The 26,622-nt window shown below is 45.1% G+C and overlaps 1 long non-coding RNA gene across 1 annotated transcript in view; it reads right to left on the bottom strand.

The window, feature by feature from the left end:
* The window catches only part of LOC136791860 (uncharacterized), a 56,743-nt gene that overhangs the window by 6,802 nt on the left and 23,319 nt on the right, over positions 1 to 26,622 (bottom strand). Inside the window, exons 9-14 of the long non-coding RNA XR_010834756.1 lie at positions 26,121 to 26,272; positions 20,413 to 20,491; positions 15,808 to 16,004; positions 14,925 to 15,005; positions 13,933 to 14,014; positions 9,806 to 10,004 (exon numbers count right to left, since the gene is read on the bottom strand). This is a non-coding gene — a long non-coding RNA (uncharacterized lncRNA). The remainder of the gene's footprint in view (positions 1 to 9,805; positions 10,005 to 13,932; positions 14,015 to 14,924; positions 15,006 to 15,807; positions 16,005 to 20,412; positions 20,492 to 26,120; positions 26,273 to 26,622) is intronic.

Below are 26,622 nucleotides of genomic sequence, written 5' to 3'. Positions count from 1 at the left end.
AAGATGTTTTGTACAGACCAAGGTAACTGTTAAAATGTCAAGCAATTACTGAAATGTTGTATAGTTACAAAAGTTTGATTTCTTTTGCTTTATATGTATAAAATTGTATCTTGCCTGTTTTGCTTTGTATTTCCAACGTGTTGCACAATTATGCATTTTGTTTACATTTGTTCCTTCTTCAGAAAAAAAAAAAAAAAGGAAATAACAGTAATACTTTATGTACAAACATTTTAAATGTACTTTTGTTGTTTTTAAACACAATGTCTCTGTATAAATAATATTGGTTGAACTGGTACATTTGTGTCTCTCATAGAGGGATTAATTATACTGCCAGTGCATTGAATTATTTAAAAAAAAAAAAAAGTAAAATAAAATTTTTATGAAAATGTAACCCATTTTATCACTATAAATTATTCTGTCTTCTGCTATTTTCTCATTCCCCTCCCAGGGTACAATAAGTATGGTACAGTAAGTACTGTTTGTGGGAGAGTTGTTATAGGTTTTAATCTTTAATCGACGTGTTTGTGTCATTATGGAGACTTGCAATGACTCGATGTTAGACAATAGCACGGTAGTGCTGACACCAGATGAGAGGTAACAGGATCAGTAGTGTTTCCCCAGTCCCTAAAAGGCCTCAGCTGGAAGACTGCAGGCTAAATCCCGTCTGTCCCAAACCCAAGTTAAAGAGCAAAGGAGATGGGCTTCGGCAGGACTTTTGGGTTGCTTGCTGGCAAGCAGCCCCAGGCTCCAGCATGACCGAAGTGGTGTGAGCAGCGCGCTGCCCCCCTGCGCAGGGTGCGCCTCTCCCCGGGGGCTTCCCGGGATGACAAAACTAGAAACGCTGGGTTTTGTATCATCGTTACAAAAAGAGCTCTAACAGCCAGTGCCAAGAATACCAGCTCAAAGGGGATGTAAAAAGCTCTTGAGAGCTCTTGCTGAGCATAGAGCACGCAAAGCCAAGATGTCTGAACTGGGGCACTGCCTCGGCCTGGGTGCCACCTCGCTCTTCAGCAGTGTCGGGGGGGGGGGGGGTGGTGTTCACAAACCCAGAGCATAGACGGCATTGTGGAAAGATGCCTTGAGATTTGAGCACACCAGTAGGTGTTAGTCTGGATTTCAGGCTATTTACTGTAAGGCCCCGCAGAAAACAGGCCCAGTTGCTGGGATCTTCCGGCTGCCCTGCACCATTCTGAGCACACGAAGCAGCTTAAAGCTGCCCAGGCTGACTGGGCCGAGGCTTTTCTGCTGCTCTGTGTGAGTGGCTACCTGTAAGGCACTTCCTAGGGCACCAGCCCGTCTCTTGGCTATAGGTCATTTCAGAAGAAAAGCTGGAATGGGGTATTTGGAGCCAACTTTGTACTGCATGTGCCAACAACAATACTCAGGGAGCCAGCAAACATCCCCTCAGAGCCTCAGAGAGAGCCATCTTTTGGGCCAGAGGGAGGCGGGGGGCAGGTCGGATGCTGCATGCTCCGTTCATTCCCCGAGCCCTCAGCATCCTCTGGGTGTGCCCAGAAGCCAACTTGAAGCGTGACTTCAGATAGGCAGCACATCGTTCCCTGTGTGGGGGACCTTGTAATCGGCTGCGAAGTGGTCTGTGAGCCTAGCTATGAATGATGAATGGCTCCACCGAAACCTGTGCTGTGCTGCTTTGTTAGTGCTCCTGCACAACTCAGGGAAAAAAATAAAAATAAAAAATAAAAAAGGCAATTATTCATTACCACTACCTGGGAGTCCCACAGCAGCAAAGACTGCAGGCCTGCTGGCTGGAGGGAGAAGAAATGTCTCGTCAGAGCACGGCAGTGACAGGGGCAGGAGACAATGTGTGTCTGGATGCTCACAATGTCACAGCGACCTCAGGCAAGGTACGAGTAGGCCTTTTTCTGCGGCCCACGAGACACCTTCCCTCCTCCCTGGGCTGTGTGGGGCTGAGGCAGAGGAGTAGGATGCTGGTAAGAGCTGTGCAAGTCTCAGGACAGGCAGAAGCGCTACAATTTCTCAGCCAGCTCAGATGATATAACTGCACAGCTCCCTCAGGGATGAATCTGGCCCTGACAAGAAGTTGTTTGAGAGAGACCACGGGATGTTTCCTTGCCAGCAGGAACGGCGTAGAGGTTATGAAGACTTATTTATATCCGAAAAGTCTGGCTGGAGCTTCCCGTGGTCTAGAGAGCTCAGGAGCAGGAAGCGCAGCCCAAATCCTGTCACTGAAAGGCCGAGACCCTCTTCAGCCCCTCCTACACGGTCCAAAAGGGAAGCAATGCACTGTCAGCTCCACGTGATGGAGAGGCATTTCACTTACCAGCTGCATTTCAAAGTGAACTTAGATATCCTTTTATCCCTTTGATTAAAAAAGGCACATGTGCATGGGGATTTTCAGTGTCTTTTCCCCCCATGCTGTGTCCACGCAGTAGGAAGGCCTCTATTATAGCTAATGTAAATGTGTTCAGCACACAAACCACATGTGAAGCTAATGTCAAACAGAAGTTTGTGGTCATACGAGTTATGGAAAAGTTCCTATTGGTATTTTTTCCGCCATGTATGTAGACTGTCCTTCTAGAAATGAGACATGCTCCTCAATTCTGGGACCCTGTACACCTGTGAGCACATGAAGAAGGCAAACTGGATGAAATTGTAGGCCAGGCCTCAGGAACTGGGCTGCAGAAGGAAACACACCACCTGGCAGCGTTGGCCCGCCTTCAGCTGCCTGAAAACGTGGGTGCCGGTCTCTGTAGGATCACATAAAGATTTGCCAGAGAGCTGGCATTTTGAAAGGAAAACTTGAAAGGAAAACTAAAATAACCACCACTCCCCACCACTGCCATTCGCTCCCCACTTCTCAGCCAGCTCCAGGCAGCCGGGGCTCAGCCGCGGGCCTTTTGGCTGGGGGTTCCTGCGAGGAGCGCGGCGGTGGGATGTGAGGACGCCTCATCCAAAGTGCTCCGACGTCTGCTCCGAGAGCTTGGCTTTGCTTCCTGGGTGCCCCTGCTCTGATTCTGCCACCCACATCGGCAGCCCAGTGCCTCGCACTCTCTTCCAACTCCTCCCCCCCCCCAGCTGTGGGAAGAGCAAAGCCCCACCGGGCAGCAACTGCAGGGTGATGCCCATGGCCTCAAGTGCTGCCGAAAACACCACGAGCCGCGTGCATCCCGCAGTGCTGGTCTGCCCTTGAGATGCACCAGGAGCCTTGCTGAGCACCCCAGCTCAGGAATCACAGCCTCGCAGAGGCGTAGCAGACGGCAAATTCTGCAGCAATTTTTTTTCTTTTTTCCCCCCCTTTTTTTTTTTTTTCCTGGCAACTCTACATTCGCTGCCTATCAAGCAGGAACTAAATAAAAAGGCTGTTATTGTGCTTCGAGCCGTCAATTTAAGAGCAATCACCTATGTGTTCGGGATGTGCTGGCAGGGAATTATCTGCAATGAGAAGCCGCTTGCCAATCAGCGTTGCAGAAGCCCATTGGCGATAACTGCACCTAGCAGCGAATGCCACTCGTGCAGCTGTGTGTGGCAGGCAGCTCGCCGATGCCCTCTGAGGTCTGGGAGCTGAAGAGCCAAGAGGGGGCTCCTCCAGGTGGGTGCATGCCCAGCCTGGCGCTGACAGAGCCCTGAGCCTGTGCCGTCGTGTGTGGCCGCGCTGCCAGGTATCAGGTTTGCCATGGGGGAACAAAAAAAAAAAATGCTGAAAATTGGCACTGGGATGGGAGGTGCCAGAGGACCAATGTGTCTGGGAAGTTCTCTTGTTGGCTTTGAGGAGACGTAGGGTAACATGAAGGGAACACTTCCATGTGAACCGTTCCACAGCGAAGATGACGCGATGTCTCCAAGATGAAACAATGGCTCCCGCTTAGCTTGAGCTGTGTCCCCAGCCCTCTCCCAGGCCCAGGCAGCGCAGTGTCTCTCCCCGCAGGCTGCTGTGACTGAAGGTCACTTGGGTGTCCAGCAGCTGCATACAGACATTTTGGCAGAGGGCTTTCTTCTGCAGCGCTCAGATAAATACCTCCTTGGCTCCCCAGAGCTGGTGCTGGTTCAAGGACAGCTGCACATTCTCCAGGCTGCCCCAAGCTGCAGCCTTGCAGAGCATCTCATTAGTTTTGCTGCAGGCAGGAGACGCCTCCTCTGCTGCCCAGCTCAGCAGGATGTCCCTCTGTTGGAAGCGGTGCCCGTGGCACTGGTGGCACCTGGGACGTGCAGATCCCCACCGCCGGGGCTGGTACAGGGCTAGGTTATCCCAGCTGCCCTGCTGGAGGGTCGGGCCTGTTCAGCCTACGGAGAGCCAGCCGCTGGAAGCAGGACTCACCAGGCGAAGTGTGGTACTGCTGGTACTCGGGAGGTTGAGCTAGCAGTCCACAATGGCTTCAGAAAATCTATCCATTCATTAATAGGGTCACCTGCACTCACCTCAGTGTCTCCTGGACAGAGTCTGAGCCTATTGCTAAGTTCACACTGACTTAATGTGTCCAGCGTCAAGGTAAGTAAGTGAAATCAGATTCAGGCCTTCAGATTTGCTACACCAGCCCAGAAAACAAAGCAGCTGCACCAGCGATGCAGGCGTAACAATGATTTCTCTGTCAAACCTGGCATCTCCCGCAGTGAGCACTGGGCTCTGTAGGCCCACGGAAATGTCACCTCCATGTCTCAGGGAGGCATTTCAATCTCAATCATCTCTGAATCAATCAATGAAAATAACACATCTATTTTAATAACAAAGCGCCAGAATTCCCATTGCCCAATATTAGGACTTCCTGCGTGCTGTCAGCCCGTGGCCAAGGCCTCAACTCGCTAACACCACCTCCACCAGCACTACCAGCCCCCTGAAGTCGCTGCTAGCCTCTGGTTCGGGAGGGTAATTTATTGCCCTGATGAGCCCTGCTCGTCTCTCCTATATATCTGTATCTCTGTGCTATGGTGTTTATGTTAGCATAATCATTTCTCACGGAGAATGTCAATAAACGCTGGAGACAAAAGCAACACCACCACCACCAAAAAGCCCAACTGCTAAATAATTCCTAGAATGAGTTGTCAGAAACCTTTTATTTACTGATTCCGCGCATTTCATTTATTCCTGGCAGCAGGCCAACCTTTCTGACAGTTAAGATTTATTGATTTAATTGCCTAGGGTAACCATGCAATAAAATCATCTCAAAGATAAATTTTCATGGCACTGTGCAGCATTGAAGTAATTTTTCAAGTGCTATGGCTATATTTCTGCAGGTTACAGGTGCAAAATTTGCTTAAAGCAGAAATGCCTCATTACTGTAACCCCAGTGCACCAGTGTGGTCCCTTCTGTAAAACGCCTTTCTTTCCCTTTTTCCCCCCCTCTCCTTTCTTTCTCTCTGTCTCTGGATCTTTCATCCCCCCCCCCCCCCCCCCCCTTTTTTTTTATTTTTTATTTTAAGGGGGGGACAGTGCAGGTCTCTCAGAAAAGAAGTGATATTTTCTTAATTGGTTCATATATTCAATGCCCAGGAGAAGTGAAGCTTCAGTTTAATTAGTAGTGGGCTTAGAGGTTATTTACAATGTTATACTGAAACATTTGTCTCCAGCTGTGTGATGCTTTTTAACACAGAGGCCTCACATGGTAGAAGATTGCCATTTGTGACATTATAGTTTATTGAATCTTTAGATCTTTTTATTTACACTGTTAAAGGGCTCATTATAGTTCAGAACAAGGAGTAAGTGAAAATCTCTGATTAATTCCCTGGTTAATGGTAACATTTCTGAAGTCAGAGATAATATAAACTTTTAACAATGTGAAACATTTTCGTATCTCTTATGATTTGTTTCGGGGTGAGGGATGCCGCCTGGTTTGAGCACAATATTTAATGGCCTATAGCTGTGGAAGCCCTGGTGGCTTCCCTTGCCAGACCTGAGCATTTACTTCCAATTTCCTGCCCCGCTGCGGACGTCTGACCTCAGCCAGCTCCAAGGCTGCCACTGGCCCCCAGCTGCAGCCACTGTGGAGCATGCGAGCCATGCCAGAGAGGAGACCCGTGGGCTGGGCACCAGCAGATCTGCTGGAGAACAAAGCGGGCAGCTTACTCTGCTGAGACCTCTTGCGATGCTGAGCAAGGCTCCGTGACAGTGCTCCCCAGCTGAACCACGGGGCGGCAGGGAGGGGGGATATGCTGAAGGTAGAGAGCCAGGTGGAAGGGGGAGTCTGTGGTCTTCTGATAATCCAGTGCGAACAACTTAGTGCTCCTCACTACCACTTTGGTCTGTTAGTTTGGGTTCACTCCAAGACAAGCAGCGTGTGAGATGTGTAGATGTGTTTGTACCTCTTAGGGAAAATGTGCTCCCTGTTTTCAAAATCACGCGGTCTGAGATGGGCAGGTTAGGGTGCCTGTTATCGCTGCCAACCCATGAATGGATCAGAAGAAGGGTTTTGCAAAAGAAGCTCATTTTAATTCAAATTATTATTAATAAAATGTGAAATTGGCTTGACTGTTCACTTTCTTCTGGTGGCAAAGAGAGCTCAGACTTGCAGCTCTGCTCTGCTGACAGATTGTTGTCTCGCACTGCAAACACTGACTTTAAAGCCTCAGACCTTTACACTTGCAATTTAACCTCTTCGACCTCTACCCTTTTGACTTCAGCCTTTCATTAGGTGAAATACTGAGGCAGGTTGGATACATTAAAAGGAGTATTAGTGAGGAGAGAGGCAGTTGAATCAATAATGTCAGTAAAGGTAGACCTATTTATAGAGAAACAATGTCAGCATATGATAAACCTGTGAGTAAATTGGCTGAAAGCCCAGAGCTTTGTACTGGTTTGGAGAGCTGGAAGGGATCTGACTAGCAACAAGCATGGTCGGTAATCCTAGGGCTCAGAAATGTCAGCCTTGCCCACTGGGGAACTGAAAAAGAAGTGTCCTGGGGCATAAAGGGAGGAAAGAAGGGAGGGAAGGACGGAAGGAAGGACGGAAGGAAGGACAGAAGGAAGGACGGAAGGAAGGACGGAAGGAAGGACGGAAGGAAGGACGGAAGGACGGAAGGACGGAAGGAAGGACGGAAGGAAGGAAGGAAGGAAGGAAGGAAGGAAGGAAGGAAGGAAGGAAGGAAGGAAGGAAGGAAGGAAGGAAGGAAGGAAGGAAGGAAGGAAGGAAGGAAGAAAGGAAAGGAAGGAAGGAAAGGAAGGAAGAAAGGAAAGGAAGGAAGGAAGGAAAATAGCCATATTTTCAAGTATTGCCAAAGGGAAATGCCAAGCCCTGTTAAGGCTGGGTGGCAATAGTGAAAGCTAAGGTCCCTGTTTGCACTCTCTAAAATGGGGCTGAGCAGGCTGTGAGCCATGCAGCCTTGCAGCCACACATAAGCCTGAAAGCACCTAAAATCAATTGCCACCTCCAAATTCAAGACAAAAACCTGTCCAGGTATTCAGAAAAAATATCTCATATGTACTGACTAAAGTCATGAGTCCCTCCATTGATCACCAAGAGAAGAAACTTGGCAACTTCAGAGTCTGCCTTATCCTAACCAATCTCATCTTTGGGTTTGGCTATCTTTAAGATAAGAGAACACTCAAAGAAAATCGAATAGCGTCTTAAGCCTGTGCTAGTAACTAACTTTAACCGTGGTAGATGTAACATCTATTTCTTTTCATCAACTCTCTAGAACGCCAAGGGTTGGCTTCACTAGGGGAAAGTTGATGTTGTTATAGACATCAGTCAGAGGACACTGGGGCCTGCCATGAAGAGTCATGTTCTCAGCATAATCCTGGTAATTATAGTTAGCTGGAAAATCTTTAAAAATTAGCATTTCTGTTTCACACAAATATTTAAGCAACCTTTCTAGTTTCAAAGCAAACTGCTTTTTCTCCACAGTTGTCAAAATTCCTCTTATCCACACCTTGAGGACCAAAGTTCCAAGTTTAGGGCAATTCCTTTGTGTCCTTTCCAGAGTGTGCTGACAACGTCACTTGATGATATTAGCCCGAGTTACAAAGTGTCCTTTGTTTTCTTGTTGTTGTCTTAGGTTCTGAGATGGCTGCAGAGGAGTAGGACGCAGCAGATGATGTGGGTGGCTACGTTTCTGCTTAACTAACTCTTCCTCTAATTTTTTGTCTTCGCAATTCACTGCTGTTGTGGGCAGGCTGACAAGATTACATGAAACCCTATAGCCTCATGTTTGTGTGGGAAGTTCAGAGGAGCCTTCAAACAGATAAATACCCACTCAGAAATGCAGCCGGTGAGATCAAGCCTCTGTCCTGAGTCATGGAAAAGACAAGTAGAGCCAGATGTGTAACACACAAATGTGTGGGCATTATCGCATGGCTACGCTGCATGATCCTGACACACAAATACAGGGGAGAGAGCCCCAGGGGCAGGCCTGCAGCAGAGCACATAAATCCCCTGAGTCCTACCACAAATCTACAGAACTGGGACCTACCACGGAATCTCAGTCATCATCTGAAGTAAGTGATCAGGTACATCAGTGGCAGCGTAATAAGTCCTGTGGGCAGAGGGCCTTGAGAGTGGTGGTGTCCGAGAGCCATATCCTAAACCATGCTGGGAATGGTGGTTCTGTTGTGGCAGACCCGGTGTTAGCCCAGTCCTGACCACAGAGCACATGTGCTAAATGTCCCAAACAGAAGGCACATAAAAAGGGAAAGGGCTATCAGTCATGTCAAGACTCCCTGCCAATGCATCCGTGCTCCCAAACATGGAGTAAATACCTTTACATGCTTGTTTTTAAAGAATCAGAACTACAACCTGTCTCAAATCCCCTCCACTTTATTAACATTGAGAATGTGTCCTTTGATATAAACTCTTCTAGAAATGATTCAGATGAATTAGCACAGGAAAATCTTGCTGAGTTGGAAAGCGCTGAATGGGAAGCGGTGCAGTCAGTGAATAATGAAAGTAAACCATCACTCTGAAGCATGACTAATGGTGACATGGCCTGTCTAGGAGAACAAATAACCAAAAGACACACTACTTGGCCCCAAAACTGGGCTGAACATTTTTTGAAATCACTTCGCTGCTGTATGAAGACTATTAACAAAACAGGAAAACCTACTGACTTGTGGACTACAAGTCCAAAGGAGAGATAGATGATTCACTTTGTAAAAGAGCAGGACTTATTACTCTTAGAGGCAATATTAATAGATCCATCCAAAATTGCCCGTGGAACAGATCTATCGACAGTGCCAAAAATCTTTAGCTGAAAAATGTGCAGAGAAACTTGAATCTGCAATGTAGAATGCTGCAGTGAAGTGATTACATTTTGTGGCACCTCAAATGCTTTTATCAAAAGATGACTTGACAAGACATGGAGATAGCTAAATGCTCACGACTGAATGTCAATCAAAAACTTACACGTAGTATTCACAGTGCAGGCTGAGCCTCAGATCGGCAAAGGGAAAAATACTAAACTAAGGCTTACGGAGAGTATGTTTGAAATAGGAGATATCTTTTGCAATCTAAGTACATTCATTCTGCTTCTTGGATGCATTGGGTGTGGTTTCACCGGCTGCACGGGAAATGTATTTGCCCCACAGCATCTCACTGAGGAGCCCAGGGGTACACAAGTGGCAGGGGCAAGGTGTGGCCCCAGGACAGGGCTGGAGAAGTGTTCAGCTCAGTGTTGGTGGCCCAGCAGCTGATGGCTGCCAGCTGTAACATGCAATGAAAGAAATAGCTGCCACCAAGAACACGTCTTTTCTTTCCAACAGGCGAGCACAGCTGTGCTGCGATTTGCCTTTAGCACAGCGACCCACCGTATGCACGCTCCCACACCGAGTACTTGCCACCAGCAGGAAGGCCACCCCTGCCCACAACTTTTAGCACAGCCCAAGAGCCCCGTAACTCACCCATTCAGCATCACAGCACACGTCCCAGTCCTCATCTTCTCTGGGGTGGCCAGGAAAAGGACAGCCCATGTTTCCAGCGGTCCCCCAGGACCTAGTGACGCTTGTTTAAATGACCAGCTCTCTGTAGGCAGGCCTGGCTCCTGACCGCAGCAATGGTCACTGATGGCACACGTGTCCTGCCCTGGAGGGGGACCTGCAGCTGAAAACGAAATTCACAGTCATTGCAAACACTCTGTAAGTTATTAATTTTGCTACGGAACAAAACCCAAAGTAGTAGAGAAATTATGTGCCAAAGAGTCCGTGGCTGCACAGAGCTGAGGCCCAGGAAGACCTCGCTGCTGGTCACAGAGAGGAGGAGGACAAACTTCCCTTCCCTTTCTGTGGCCCAGCTGAAATAAGGGACATCACCTGAGAAAAGGACAGGGTCGAACTATTGCACTGTTAAAAACAGGAGTGAAAGGAAGGTAAACGAAGCCTCATGCTTGATCTGCCATTCCCTTGCAACTGTCTAATTGCCTTCTATGCCCAAAGGCTTTGCAAAAGAAAGAGCAGAATGAAAGAGAATTGCCTTAAAGAGGTCAAATATACCTATTAAGAGGAAGAAAGTAAATTTTGCTATAGGGTATATGTATATGTATATGTATCACTTAAATCTTTCAATAGGTAGACCTCCTTTGTGCTCCCAACACAGCACTGGCTATATTACACAACTCTATTTACTCCTTTAGTTAACATGAATGAGCAGTTACCACAGCAATTATTACGTTTTATGATGTACATAAAGTTTCTGATACAGTTAAGAGATAGGGTCAGTGTTCAAGCTTAGCTCAGCATTTAGCAAGCTTTCCTTCCTGGATGTTTTGACTACTTAGGAAAGCCTTAACCCCTACAACATAACGAAGGGCTGGAAAGTTGTAGGGTAATTTGTAGGAGAAGGATGTGTATGAGGATATATGCACTATTATAAAGCTCAATAAACAATCACTTGAAATCACTGGCATTTAGGACTCTCCAGAGAGGAGCTTTCCCAGCCAGCTCCTGATCCCTCGTGCCCTGAGTAATTCCAGATTAAATACATGGACTTTGTGGAAGTGTACCTGACATCAGAAACCCACCGTGTATTTCCAAAATGCACATTAATTGGCTCCAGACAGTGGCAAGGGGGTCGTACATGGCTACAACTGTAGGGCTTCGGCTCCCGCATCCCCAGCGTGGCTCAAAGGGAGAATGGTGAGAGCACAAATGGCCGGAGCTGGGGGAGTGATGGGAGATGTCTTCTGCTTGCATTTTATTGAGAGAGACCATAAAATTCAAAATCCAGCTGTGCACATTGGTGCAGCCTGCCTATTAAGAGGGCGGCATTTTCTCATGCCTATGATTGATATGGGTTTAGGCACATCTGTGTACTCGCTTAACCCCCTTCCCTCCACCCGCTCCATCTCAAGCCCCTGTGTAGACATGAAAAGTGGGGATTTGTCTTTTGTACGTGAGGGTATAAAAGGCTTCTTGACTTCCACTGAAGGACAGTAAGTGGCGGTTCACTTTGATTCCCTCTCGATGCTGATTTTACCTTGGTTTTACCCCAGGAAAACACAGCCTTCCAGCACTGGGATACTCATCCCCTTTCTTTTCTTCACCTCTAAGGCACAGGAAAGGGTAGCTTGGCAGAGCAGCCCGGGCACATTTTGCAACAGATAATCTATGGCTTTAGTAAAAATGCACGTGAAAGCATTTCAAGCCCACATTTCAGTAAACGTTCTCCAGAATTTGTGGCTATTTATCAAATATGAATGCACATTTCAGGATAAGGATCTCATTTCCCCCTGGTGTTTTTGTTCCAAAAATAATTGGAAGCGACAATACAGAGAACGATGATGTTTCAACTTCATGTTTAAAATAAATATAAGGCTGTCATCAGAGCTGAGCTGTCTTGTGAAGATCCCTCTCACAGGAGTCAACAGGCAGCTCTACTGATAGAGAATCGTGTTCCATTATTGATTAGCTTTTAAGTTCTTGTTACATATTAGATTAGGATCACTGTATGCATAGGGAATGAATAGCCCAATTACAGTCTAAAATAGCTCATCTCAAAGTGGTTTAGAATTTTGATATAGAAAGAATTTTAAGGAAATTACAGGGTTTATTAAGAAAGCCTTCAAGGCAGATATTTACATTTTTATTGCATGGCTTTTCATGGTGGGGAGAGCAAAATCTCCCTCCTTTATTGCACAAAGGCTGGTTTTAGCTCCCACCCAATTATGTTTGTAAAAGTTTAGGAGCAAAGGGTTGTTGTGGCTTAACCCAGCAGGCAGCTAAGTACTACACAGCTGCTCACTCACTCCCCCCTAGTGGGACAGGGGAGAGAATAGAAAGGCAAAAGTACAGAACTCATGGGTTGAGATAAGGACAGTTTAGTGAGAGAAAGGGAATAAACAAACAAACAAACAAAATAATAATAATAAAAAAGGGCAAGTGCTGCCCATATAATATGGAATGTCCCCTGGGCCAGCCTGGGCCTCCTGTCCTGGCTGTGTCCCCTCCCAGCTCCTGGTGCTCCCCCAGGTACCTCTCTGGCAGGGCAGCACGAGGAGCTGAAACGTCCTTGGCTTAGTGCAAGCACTGCTCTGCAACAGCTAAAGCATTGGTGAGTTGTCACCATTGTTTTCATCAAAAATCTAAAACTCTGCAACATACCAGCCACTCTGAAGAAAACTAATTCTATCCCAACCAAAATCAGGACAGGGAGTGGTGTGTTTATTTACTTTTCTGCATAGAAAACCAAGCAGCACCTCTGGGCTCCCCCATTTTAAAGGCGAGCACCCTGCACCGAAGCATGGCCTCTCAGTGGTGCACAGCTCCAGGACTTGTTTTGGAAGCAGTGATGTTTCTCAGCAGAATCTGGCAAGCTATTTCTTATTCTTTCATGCAGGAGGAAAATCTAGAGACGGTGCTAAAACAGTCACAGATCCCTGAAGCTGGCACTCAAGGGCATTGAGCAGTGCCCAAAGGTAACCTAGAGCAGAGGTAACCCACTCAAGCACATGCTAGCACCCAGCAAAGGCACTCACGTGGGTGGCCCTGGCTCATGGGGATTTGGGAACAGGACTCAAAATTCAGCATTTCTGAGAGGGATGCCTAACCTGTTTCAGTGTTGTCCATGGCTACAGCAACTCAAGGGATTTGTACGTAATTTTCAATAAATAAATAAATAAATAAATCTGTTTGTTTGCTCTTGGAGGAGTTTGAATTAGCTTTGTTAAAAATAACTTTGATTTTTTAAAAAAAATTTTCCAAAACATAATCATACTTAATTGCAAAATAATTTTTAACTTGGGGGAGGCCAAGGAGAAGCTCAAACTCTCAGTGTTCACTCATCACAATGCCAACAATATTGCATTTCACAGCTTTCATTACGCATATACCTGAATACTTTTGGTATAGCAAATAACCGCCCTTTTTCTACAGAGAATTTCCAGCGTTCAGCAAGGTGGAACAGTTTTAAAAACTGATCTGCCTTTCCCTCAAATTTGCCTAATTAATCTTTCCTCTTTGTAGGTTAATCTCCCATACGAGGCTAGTGTTGACCACATCTCCAGCAAAGCATGGAAAAGGTCAGCAGAAATAGATTTTCTGAGGCCTTAGAGGGACTCTGTGGGCAAATGGTCACCACCACCCGACAGTGCAAAAGTGTGATTAAAGGTAAACGGGAGAACCAGGTGGGAGAGTTGCATGACACCAGGATCCTTGCCAATGTAAAACTGCAGTGAAAACGTTCAGTAAGTACTCTGGGCCCACTGACTGTGGGAGGTAAAAATGAAATCTTCTTTAGAGAAAAGTCCTGCTCGCATAATTTTACATCACAGACAGACTCATAGTATTCCTGCCACATAGGAAGCCCAGGTTTCCCTATTTTTGCATGGTTGCAGGCAACGTAAGCAAACCGGCAGCTTTCACTCAAGTAATCTTTTGCGTATTAGAGAATTATGTCCAAGACTTCATATATGTGTACACACAATGTCACACAATGGGCTGCTCAGGTTAGATCTCTCTCTCTCTCACCCTGCTGAACTTTTTGAACTGAGACTGCCCACACATGTTTAAAATTAAACAGGCTCAAGAGAACCTACCTTATGCCCCGCATATGAATACTTGCTGGCTGCAAAATCCAAGACACAGTCCTAGTAGATGGCTGCTCCACTTTGTGCACATCTGCAATCCAACAGGGAAAAACATGTCTTCATGCAGGAAAAGTACAGCTGAATTTAGTGAGAAAGTAGGCTGGCACAAGCCCATGGGGCTGGGTACTAAACCTGGGGCTGCTCTTGCCGTGAGTACACGGATCCTGACGAGTGGGTAGTGGACATGCCAGGAAGAGTCAAAATAAAGTGCACGGACTAACTGATGAGCTGGATCAACCACTCGGTGTCAAATTCTGGAAGTTCAAAATGACCCTTGCCCCAGGACATTGTGGGAGGCAATGCCTCCAGAAGCAAACAGGGTTTGCATGCTGCAGTGAAAGGGAATTTCACCATTTGCTTCATTAAGACAGGCCTATCAAGCACAGCAGCAGAGCCTACCTGAGGTGCTAGCTGGAAAAATCAGACAGAGCTGGTAAAACCAGGCTCTTTATGCCTTTCTTTTGCCAGGGTGAGGAAAAGTAGCCAGTGAGTACATCTGCATGGCTACCTGGAGCTCAGCTCAGGGATGTCTGGACACGTAGAAACAGAAGTCAGAAAGGCCAAGCCTGGCTATCACCTGTGCCCACTGAACAACTCCAGACTTGAACTTTCAGGGAAAAGCAGGGCTTATTAACTACCCTGAAAACCACCCAGGCCTCAGCCCATGCTGAGGCTTAGCCAAAGCTCCCAGGCCACTGTGTGCTCCGGGAGCTGCTCCATCACTTGTCAGTGCCTCTGGGCACTGTCCAAATGTCCCTTTATTTAGCCTACAGCATGGACAATTTCTGTTAGCAAACAAAACTTTTACAGGCAAACAGACAAAGCTGACAAATGCGTAATGGATGTGTTGAACCCTCATTAGAGCACTGTTCCTCTGACAATCTGCATGGCCCATCATCTACATAACTTCCTAAAGTGTTAAACACATGTATGACACTTACCTAAGTGGGTAGTTACCGAGGACATAGCACTTTGTTCCTAATGGTGCAGTTTGAAGCCCATAAGCGAGGACAGAGTGCTCTCTGAAATAAAAAATAAAAAATAAAAAATTACTATTGCTATTGTTATTACTGCTACAACCTTATAATTAGAAATGTTTCTTTGCTTTCTTTTACCTCAATAAAACAAGAGCAATTATGTAGCCTCATCCATTTCTCTAAAGGGCTATGGAGAAATACTGCTTTCAAGAAAAAATAAGTGATAATTTCATAAAAATATATGAAACAAAATACTCAAGGCGTTTTTGAGAGGCATTCTCACATATTGCTGAAATTACACGCAATGTGTGAAAATTTGCATAACAAATGTGACAAGATGGTTACTTAAGGGACTGAAACAGAAGGAATAAAATATATATTAGATACCTCAGCTCTCATTAATTATTATTCTGAATGAGAAATAATGCCAGGAGCAAGAGGGGTGCCAGAAGCAGCAGTGGGGAAATATATTATCATGTATTTAAAAACCTTTAGAAGGTATAATAATAATTAGGAAATTATTGCATTACTGATCTCTTTTAGTAGCAGAGCAACCACCTGTTCACACTTTTATTAATCGTTTGCTTGCCTCTTCCTTAAAGATTGTCTGTGAAGATCATGAAAGGAAAAGCTACCTGAGCAGAAAAGAGGGGACAGAATTCATGTTATGCAAGGGAAAAAAAACACTATAAAATTCATAATTTTAATTAAGAATCACATGTGGAAAGGCAGTAATATTTTGAGACCGTTTTATAGCAAAACATAATTTGGCTTCAAACAATAGATGGAAGATGGGGAGTATTATTATTACTGATTTTGTTAATTTGCTGCAAACGCCCTGCCTTACCCAGCTTTGTCTTCGCAGCGCTCCCCAGAAGAGCATGGCAGCGGTGATGTCGCGGGGCTGCTCTGCTCTGCGAGCTCTGGTGCCCTGCCACCGAGAGCATCCCCGGGGTCAGGTCATCGCTGCACTGGGAAACTGCAGCCCTCCTATTTCAGGACATAGCACCGGTTAAGGTATGAGTGAAACGTTTGCGCTTTAACCTAAAACAGAGAAACCCATTTTTCTGTCAATGTATTTCCTTAAAACCTGCCTGGAATCAGCACAGAATTTCCTGTCTGCTCCTTGCTGCAGTCAAATCTTGTTCTCGCATCTCCTTGAAAGTTTTGTCTTGGCCTTCTCTGGGATCACCATCTCCCACAGACAGCAGCATTGCTTAAATGCAAAAGTCCATGTCCATTTTCCCCATCAGTCTCCCTTATGTTTCTTTTCCCTGTTACTTCTTTTGAACTTCTCTCCCAGCTTCACCACTTTGAGGTTATTTCCTGGCTGCCTCGTCTTGTGAAACATTTTGGAGGTCTGTTCTTCTCCATGTGTTCTCCATCCAAGAGGTTCTGAACTCAAACACAAGTCCAGATGCCATGGTGTGGGCATCTCCACCCTGCTCTGTCCCATGGCCTAGTCTGACCTCATGAAGGAGATGGATTAAGTGAGCTCGGTACGGACAGAAAGAGGTGGGAGAAGGAAACCTGGTCTGTGGTGGCACTCGTAGCTCGGTAAATATCTGCTACTATTCCTCATCCTCCTGGGAAAAAAAAGCTTTTCCTGACATCTCTTTTCACTTTTAAGCCCAACCCTTGGGTGTTGCAGGGTAAAGGAGATGGGGAAGCAGACAAAACACTTTGCACCAGGGTCCTCTGGGTCAGGGTCCTGACACGAACTGGCAGCAGAGATCGACTCGTGGGGCAGAAATCTGCACCCTGCCACACAGGTGCCACATGACTCCATGGCAGAGGGATGGAAAAGGAATTTCATTGCATCCACTTCCCATACTGCACATGAATTCAGCAGTTATTAAGAGCAAAATCCATTTAAAATCATTTTAAGAGTGAAAATAAGGCCCTTTCTGGGGATATTATTTCTAAGTCATGTTTTACTCTGCCATTAATATACTTTTGGAATGCATGAGAGCTCCTTGCACCCAAGGCAGGTAATAACGGTCTATTAAAAGACACCATCTCTGTTCCCTAATGCTCTATCAAAGGTACATTGATGAAAATAGCCATCTGACTGCTCTCATCAGCTTTAAGAAATTCCATAAAAGAAAGAAATATGCTTTCCTCGTAATTGCTTTTGTCTAAGATTTATGACGATGTGAGTAACGGATAAACCAGGCACTTGCTGAACAAGGCTCAGATTTAAGATGGGCCAATGCTAACAAGAAGATGTCCGACTAAGCGATGCATTTCTTGAGAGAAACTTGGAAGTGTTTGCAAAAGCCACATTTACCACACACACCTGGCTGCATTCCCTGATGGTGTAAACACACATAGCTCTGGTGAGGCCAAAGGTCCTGCATCGCCTTGCTCTAGGGGTAAATTTGGATCTAGGAGGCCAGACACTCGAACAACTCACAGCTGAGAGGACTTGACAACATCTGGAAGATGTCCTGGTGTGACTATATAGCTGAATAAGCAGTAGCATGTTTTGTGCCACCTATACCCAATGAAGCTGCATGTGTAAAGAGCATCACATGCCTGGGGATAGTGCCTGCATGCCCGGCAAAGCTGTTCATACTCGTGACAACAGTAAAAGTAATGACAGTGGGAATGGACTGCGTGATTAGCACTGTGGATAATTATATCCCATTTGACAGCTAGTCATTTGGTTTAAACAGGTGGAGATGCAATGGTCATTGCTGCCCCTCTTTACCCTTCTGTCAATAATATGGCCCTGCGAGCATTTGGCTCCAAGATTACCTAAAGCACAGGACTGACACTAGGGAGATTCTTTATCTATTTTTAGCTCTGCTATTGGTTTTTGGTGCAAACATCAAGTCACTTTAATTTTTGTCCTTGTCTTTTCCATCTCCAAAAGAGGAATAATGATTCCTTGCCTGATTTCATTGCACTTTAGAAGGCAATCAGATACTACAGATGTAAGTGCCATTTAAATGCTTGTAAACATGCCCGTGTCCCTCTGTATGGTGAGGCAATCACTGCACTCTCAAGAAGTGCAAACAAATTATTCAGCTGTATGTAGCGAGGGTCTACAATCGTTACTGTATGCACGCTTCTGAGATTGCTTCACTTCTGTGTGCCCACCTATATGTCCACAGGCGTAAGTCTACCCTAAGTGAGTGAGACTGAAGTCATGCACCTTGAAATCAAGCAATGCCACCATAAAGGTTGGCAAGACAGGGGACAACCATGTAGTAGAGGATTTAGGCTTTTCCAAAATCTTTTGCATGATGCCCAGCACAAGCTGTTGCACTGTTCCTCCTCTGCACATGCTGACTTAGTCAAGCTTCTCACCCAGTCTGCAGGCAGGCACCGCGCTGTACATCCTCCCATCAATGTCTGGCCTGCCCAGTACCACCTCCATCAAGCTCAGAGGTCTGGCTTCTGTTCCCAGAGTGACTGCTGACCTACATCAGGCTGTGGAACAACATTTTGGGGAGCCCAGCTTAAGCTTGGGGATAGCCCAGCCCCACAGAGAAGTGGAGAGGAGGTGGTGAGCATCAGCCAGTCAGTGCTAAGTGTGACTGGTGTAGGATTGTGAGCTTTTTGGATTCTGAGCTGCCAAAATCTGAGTCTATACAAACCTGCATGCTCCTTCAAGCACTGCCTCTTTTTCTCTTTTTACATATATACACATTTTAGGATTCTTAACAGGTCTATATTTGGGTATTATTTTCACCCAGAAAAAAAAAAAAAAAAAAAACATAACCAGCAAAATTCTACACCAAAGATTTGAAGCTTGTCAGAGCCATAAGTGAGAGCACAGTATAAGAGGGAAAATGTCAGTCCTTTTGGTAAGAGGCAGTACTGCAGCCATACTTTTAATACCCCAGCTATTTACTCAGCTTCTCCTTTTTTTAGCTAATTACACCAGGAAGACTTTATGGAAACAGTTGCCAAATGCTTAAATGAGAGCATTTCAGCCATTATTTCAGTCCCAGGTTCCTATAGTAAAATGCACATGCTCACCTCGTGCATTCAGTTGTGAATGTCTGACATATCAGTGATTAATTAATATTAATGGCAGAAATCACTTCAGATTTGCTGTATGCTAGAAATCACACACAATCCTGGCTCTAATCACTCGGCACATAAAGAAACTTTAATTGATAACCCAGGTTTAATATCCATCAGGAATGGATTCTGTGGGAGGAACAGAGCAATGTTCCCTATAATCATCCTAGAGGAGATAGAAAGCTTGTTCTACCAACATCAAAGAAGATTAGGCAGCAGAAGCCTGATAGTAAAGTAGCAATTATGGAGTGTTTTTTTTTTTTTTTAATTCTGTGCACCTGCTTCATCAAAATAATAGGCATCTTTTAGCAAAATAACCTGAAACTCAGTTCACTGACTTTCAATTATCTGATGCCGGGAAATGCATCTGGAGAGACATGAAAAAAGGTGATAGACACAGAGAGAAATAAAGAGAAAAGGGAAATTAGAATGAGGGAAAATATGAAGGCCTATCTAAGTGGGTGTCATAAATATCCTGCATCTCAGGCTGATTACAGAAAGGGAATGTTTTTGCTGAGTTAGGATTGTGGCATTGGGCATGTTTGACCAAATCAGTCCCTGGTGCCTTTGGGCAATGCCTCTGACTGTAGTGAACAGCTTACACCAGGGATGGATTTGGCTCATTGCTTTTAAGGGGAAATTTAGGCATCAAACCTTAACATGAGCAAGGTAAGCTCAGGGTAACTTTCCACAGATGTTTCAGGCTTCATAGTTCAAAGCAAAAATAACTATCCTCAAATTCCCCTTATCAGGTAGTCTTGCTATACAGAAATAGGAAAGACCCCATAAGTTTATTTCAAAACATGACTGAAATTAGAGTGGAGCCAAGCTTTCCTGAAACTGGGAGGAGAAGAGAGCCCAGGCACAGTCTTGGTTTCACTTGAGGGACTGCACCCCCATTCCTGGAAAAGCACGAGGCAGACCCTGGGACCTAAACTTACAAAGCTTGTTGGGGGCTCACTACAATTCCTTGTCAGGGTCCACAGGTGTTGTTTGTTTGTTTGTTTTTTAATAAATCCCAATCTTGTCTGAAAACACTTTTTTTCAGAGGACTGTGGACAATTCCTTTAAACATTTCATGATTTACTGTCCTGAAACCTCCACAGGCAGAGCAGTTAACAGAGAAAAGTCACATTACCAACCTCATTACTGGGCAGAGTTTTTGCCAGGCCCAGGAGAAAATCAAGGACAGCATTTTTCTGCCTCACATCTTTGTTGACTTCACTATGCCCTCTCACACACATCTCATTCCTTCCTCCATTGTATAAAACCACCTCCACCTCTTTCTAACTCAGAAATGAGCCCTACATTGAGCTGGACAGTATTGTTCCTTCTCCATATTTTATCTCCTGAGCCATTGTGGCACATGTTCGAGCACCCATGAACCTGCGAGAGGCCCAAAGCAGGGGGAACTTACCACCACGTCCTCCTCGGCACACCTTCTCCTGGCTCGGGACTTCCCCCATCTTCAGAGTTGGTCGCCTTGTGAGATAGCCCTGTGGGTGAATATGGGCTGAGAGCACGCGTAGACCTGTGGCTCACCGATCATGGCAGGCACAGGCTGATCCTTCAGCAAGAATCACAACCACATCCCTCCTCGCACATACGAGGTAGAAGCAATTCCTTTGTAATTAAGTAGAATTTTTTTGTGTGAATTCCAAATGAACCTTTGTAACATTATCATTAGTTTTCAATACATCTCTTATTTTACCTCATTAGAATTATTGGTAATAAATGGTAGTAACTGGATTGTAATTAAATAGGAATTAAAATATGACTTCTTAATGAACTACAGCAAAGCAATCACTATTTCAATATACATTAACTGCTGTTCTGTTAGGAATACAGGCAACTCATTTTTAATGAATTGTTACAAATTATTATGAATATATGGCCTAAGCCTACAAAATAGTCTCACATCAGTAACTGTGCCTGGTAGATGTCAGCCAGCTGTGCAGTGAGCAGATCTACCCAAGGAACTTGGGACTTGCAAGATGCTAATGCCAACAGAGGAAACACTGAATTATGACATTTCCAAAATAAACTTTTTTTTATTATTATTTTCCAGGATGTTGCTGTTAATTTACACAAAGCCTAAGCAAGGAGGCGTTGGGTGTGTCATCAGGGGAAGTGGACTAAAAGGTGTGAGAACACAATAGCAATAATACATGAGAAAAGTGCATTTTTATGCTGTTGGTTCCTGGATGATTATAATAAAAGTGCTTTGTAATAGGTCCCAGGGTGGTAAACTGCATACAGAAAACCCCATTTTATTTATTTATTTCTCCATTTCTTTATGCCTTTCTCTCTCTGTATATAAATTTATATATATAAATATATGCATGAATGAAATTTCATTTCTAGGACTTGTGCAGATTTAAAAGCCACAGATAACATGCTTCTTTGTATTACTTTTGGAGATGTAAGAGGCACTCTGTATAAAGATGTGCAAGCTGTGAGCCATGCACGTAAAAGTACCGACTACTTAGCAGAGGTTTTGAAGCAACAGTCGGGTGGGCTTGTTCTGGTTTGATGGGATGGGTAGGGGAGTGAACCCAGAGCACGCATGAAGTGCTGAAAACCAGCTGTCTGTTTGCACTTTGAAACCTCCAAGGCAGACCAGCAGCGCACATCCCACCAAGCAGCCCCTCAGCCAGGCACCTTCTGCCCCCAGTGACCAACACTGGCCTGAATTCCCCAGGCTTTCACAGGCTGCAATGCCGCCACCCCCCCTCCCACCCCGGGATATACTGAGGACTTTTTTACCATTCAGGCTCCTCATTTCTGCCCCTCATCATTATCTCAGGCTGTTGATTTCTAAGGGACAGGCAGCAGTTGGCCACCACGGACACAGGAGAGCCAGCTCCCTTGGTCATGGCGCAAAACATTCCTCACTGGTTTGATCACAAGGCCTGTTTTAGAATGCTTTCACATGCCCTGAAATGTCTTAATTTCTCTATTTGTTCTCCATCTCTATCTTTTTACCTCTCTTCATCCTTCAGGGCCAGCACCTGACTCTGATATTTACAGTCCCATTGGATTTCCAGAGGAAATTCAGAACTAGGCTGAGGACGGGATCCCTGAGAGCCGCGGGCCCACCGCAAGGTGCAGCTGCAGGAGAGGGCAGCATGCTTCTTCGGTGTGTTTGTCATACCCAAATTTAAATCACAGAGATTGAACAGGGCAGGCAAACTCACTTTTTCAATTTTGTTACCTAATCAAAACTCTAAAGCTTCCTAGTGCCGGAGAGTGTTCACATATCATCCACTTTCCATATCCAATGCTGACAAAACAATAAGGCAGGAATAACATAAGTCGTGAGAAAACTAGTCTGTCTCATAAATCTTCCCAGGAAAGTGGCTGCTGTTTTATGTTATTGCAGTGTGTTGTTTCCAATGAAGTGATTACTGTTAGATGTATTTTTAAATTGGTTTTGGTATTTTTAAAAATACATGACTTTGAGAGTGATAGAAACAAGATTGAGTGGCGCTAGACAGTGCCTACAATATGATTAACTTTTTCCCAGACCAACTACTTCCAAAATTAAAGTTACCAATAGAGCTATTTTCAACTTTCACCTGTCTGAAAAGGGCTTGTTGGAGTCTGTGAAATATATGCAATTACCCAGTGCCCCCCCAAACCCTCCTCTTGCTTCAGACACTACATCGCTTGCTTTCTGCTTCAAGATGTCTGATTAATAATCACTAGTGTTATTTTAAAGTGTGAACGTGTAAGTTTAGGCACCAGAGCTCTGTAACAGAGCCTCGAGTTATGTCGCCTTGTGACAGAGAGGTTGTGGCTTCTGTCCACGGAGGTGAGGAACAGCTTTGGGTATTAACAGGTTCAGCTGAAGGCATATATGCACACAAAAAGGCTGAGCTAGATTTACTCAGCTCCAAATCCATGTTAACCTTTTCCAGGTGAGATAAAGTTCATTTGGAAGACATTCAAAGCAATAAATATCAGGCGAGAGGCTTTCTCAGGGTTTTACAAGTCATTAAAACTCCAGGTAGATTTTACCTATCAAAGGCTTCACTTGCGGACTGCTGTGCTCACACAGGCCTTTTCCTGGATATCGTCTTATCACTTCCAGCAGCTAACGAAGCCTGCAGCCGCCCCAGGGCCCACCTACAGGGTCCCTCTGCCTGCTGTGTGCTGCACAGACCAGGCAGTGCGGGGTTAAACTTACCCAGACACGGGAGACTCAATAAGAGGCAAAAGGAAAATGAATTAGAGGAAAATCAACAGGCAGCAAAGGAAAAACTAAATTACATTTCATGTACACACATGCACTCCTTTGGCTGCAGGGGCCGAAAATGTAGCCAAAACTGGGCTGTTTTCATTCTAAACAGTGTATCAATCCATTGATTAATTTTACACTTTGTTCCTTATGAACCTGGGCTGGGGCCATGAATGCTGCTATGAAAAGAAGAATATAGCCAAAAAGGAACTCTTAAAAAGTTGGCAGCTGTTTCAAGGCAATGTGTCTGGCCAGCAGGAAGGAGATGGCTCCTCCAGGGAAGTGTATGGAGCTGTAAAATCATTTGTGAACCGGCCCTGCTCAGTTTATAAGGTGTGCGACTGACTTAAAGTCAAGTTTCTTGCACAAATTTGTGACTTGTAAATCAAATGATAAAAGTAGCCTTAAGTATCATTTTTCCAAAAGGGCATTACAAGATTGGTTAAGAATGACTGTATTTCCTCACTAATACCATTAACTTCGGAATTGTTTCCATCCATTACCGAGCCGAACAAGGAGGGTTTACTGTAAATTGCTACACGCTGCATGGTTCAGCTGGTCAGCTTTATGGTATAGGAAACAGAAATAAAATCAAATCAAATAAAGAAATACAGTAAAACACCATGGACCAATTTCAGCCTTGGTGTAATCAAATGCAAATGGGAATTGATGGCATTGCACTCACTCACACCAGGGCTGACACATCCTTTGGCCGCTGAGCAAACGGAGGCAGTAAACCTCATCTCGCCGTGCCACATCCCAGAGCAGCCAAGGTGAGCAGGAGCAGGCTTCTATCTCATCATTTCCCCGTTACCTGCTATCTGCTGCCTAAGTGCTTCCCGTAAATCTTAATTCACATCAGTATTTCTGTTCCATAAGCCTGTATTCCTTTCAGCACGTTAGGAGGCTAAGGAATGATATGGGAAATACCCCTAAAATCTCTCAGAGATAAGCCAAGTGTGACTTTGAATAGGTGGGGTTCTGTGTAAGATCTCAAGAAAGTGGGATGGAAGGATTGAAGAACTCTGTGATATATCTCCTTCCTCATCCAGACCACTTTGCTGAGTGAGGGATAGGGCTACAAGTTTCCATTTACAGGAGGGTCAGGAAACCCATGATACTGCTTATCTTGTTTGCATCAGGCAAGAGATAGCAGGAATCACTCTTACTGACAGGGAAACTCCCTGTCTGTAAAAGACCAGCACAAAGCCAGGACACCCCTTAAGTGCCTCAGAAAAGGGATCTGCAAAGGCTCAGGGCAGGCGTGGATTACCCAAAGGCAATCCAACCCTTCCCTTGGTCAACACAGTGCTTCACTGTCAGCATGCATCCAGGCATGTGTCTGGGGGAAGGGTTTGGCTCACTGGTGAATTCACCTACGTATTCAAATTTTGCAACTACAATGAAATAAAATTACACTTAGGTGGGCTTCTAAACTATTGCTTACGTAAGCCACAAAGCTCCTCCTGTGTAGGTTGCCCGACCATCCAACTTTCAGTCCTGCCAAGCACCCACAACTTCAGCACAAGCACTTCTTAGCAAACAAGGGATTCAAAAATCTCTGCACAGAATGAATTCTTTCCCTTCTCGCTGCATTTCGATACTGCTAATTGCTAATTAATCACAGACTTTGCCCAGCCTCCCCCTTGCCCAAGTTTTACAGTTAAAGTTTTGTTTGAACTACACTTCACCCAGCAGAGCAGCGCTGGAGGGTCAACAGAGCTATGCCGTGTGCCATGAAAAGTGATGCTTCTGTTAAGAGGCCTCGTTATTGAAATAACTTTTGAGTTAATGCTTGGAAATAACTTTGAAATGAGGACTTGCACAGATTTGTTTTCTTAGTGCAGCAATTAGCTTCATGCGCAGTGACTGGCTGCAGTGCCTTCTGCCATGTCTGACACATTAAATAAATTATTCACTCCTACTTCATTAGTTGGAAATACAGTTTGTAATACCTGCCGAGCTACAGGACAAGCAGCAAAGCCACAGATCATCTAAAATAGAAAAATGAAGTCAGGTTTTGCTGCTCCCACATAAACAGAAGGAAAAAAAAAAAAAAAGGTGGGACAAGGTAAATAAGATACCATTTTTCCTACCACGTGCCTCAATAAGAAAACTGCCCCCTGCCCTGGTTCCTTTTTAATGACCAGGTTACGATTCTTTTCTTCTCAATGAGTTGGACTGCCTCAGTGAAAATCCCATTGCCTCTGGTGGAAATATCCTCAGCATTGGTTACTTTTTAATGAAAATACAATGCCACAGCCCCAAGAAACAGCTTATTGTTTTTACTGTCATTCTGTCTCTCTGTTGCAAGCAAGCTCTGTGCAACAAGCCTATTTACCAGGCTTCACGTGGGTGAGCAGTAGCACTTCGTGGAAAGGTGGACTGAGGCAAGGAGAGGTGTGGGTTGTTGTTCAGGCTTACCAGTCTCCAGCTGGCACACTGGGCCAGATCAGAGGACTGGCTGCTCCCATGGGAGATGGGGCAAGCTGGGGAGACAGCACCTATTGATCTAACAGCTTTCCACCCCCAGCACCTGCACCTTTGGAGCTTTACGCTGCTCCTCTACCCTCATCAGTCAAAGCAGCCCCCAAAACAAAGGCCAGACGCCAGCCAACTTCAGCCACATTCTTGAGATCAACATGTCCTCAGCCTCCAGAGGTACTGGAGCCAGTCACTAGTAGGCACTAGTTCACATGCAGTGAAATGAGTGGGATTCAGGCCATAATGCTGGCACGCATTTTACAAAGACAAACACCTGTAATTAAATTCCTAGGTACATATTCAAGCATCAAAATGGGTGACGTGATTTTCCAGAAGTGCTAGGCGGTTATGGCAGTGGAGGCACAAAGGTGAACTCCTGTACGTGTGACAAACGTGCTCACCTCCAGTGCAGCTGCCACCCTGAAGCAGGCGTGGATGACTTATGCCTTTCCCTTGCTCAATCAGATTCCCCCAGGTAGAATTAAAAGGTTTAGCCACTGCAGGCCGGCTGCACTCTCCGCAGCCACATATCCATGGATGACATAGGTCTGCTCTGCAAAAAGAAGAAGAAGTGTTGTTTAAAGAAGAAGAAAAAGGAGAGAAGAAATCTAATAAATATCCCATTATTTTCAGTGTATATTATGCAAAATTTGGCATGAAATCTTTATCTCACATAAATGTGAAGGTCACTTATTTGTTCATTAAATTCTCCTCAGTCTACATCATTATGCTCATAGTTTTTCTTATACTTAATGTATTAAGGGCCTGCCAAACTCATTAGACATCAGCTGATAAATGAATTTGAACTCACAATCTGTTAAAAATCACATAGGCACATTAGAGCAATATTTCCATGGCTTAGAGACCGTATACATTTAAATCTTCCCAGAGAGCATTCTGAGC

Source organism: Anser cygnoides, chromosome 13 (assembly GCF_040182565.1).
Source record: "Anser cygnoides isolate HZ-2024a breed goose chromosome 13, Taihu_goose_T2T_genome, whole genome shotgun sequence".
In the NCBI taxonomy this organism is placed as follows: Eukaryota; Metazoa; Chordata; class Aves; order Anseriformes; family Anatidae; genus Anser; species Anser cygnoides.
Note: the sequence above shows the minus strand (reverse complement) of the source record. Positions and strands in the feature narration are given on the sequence as shown.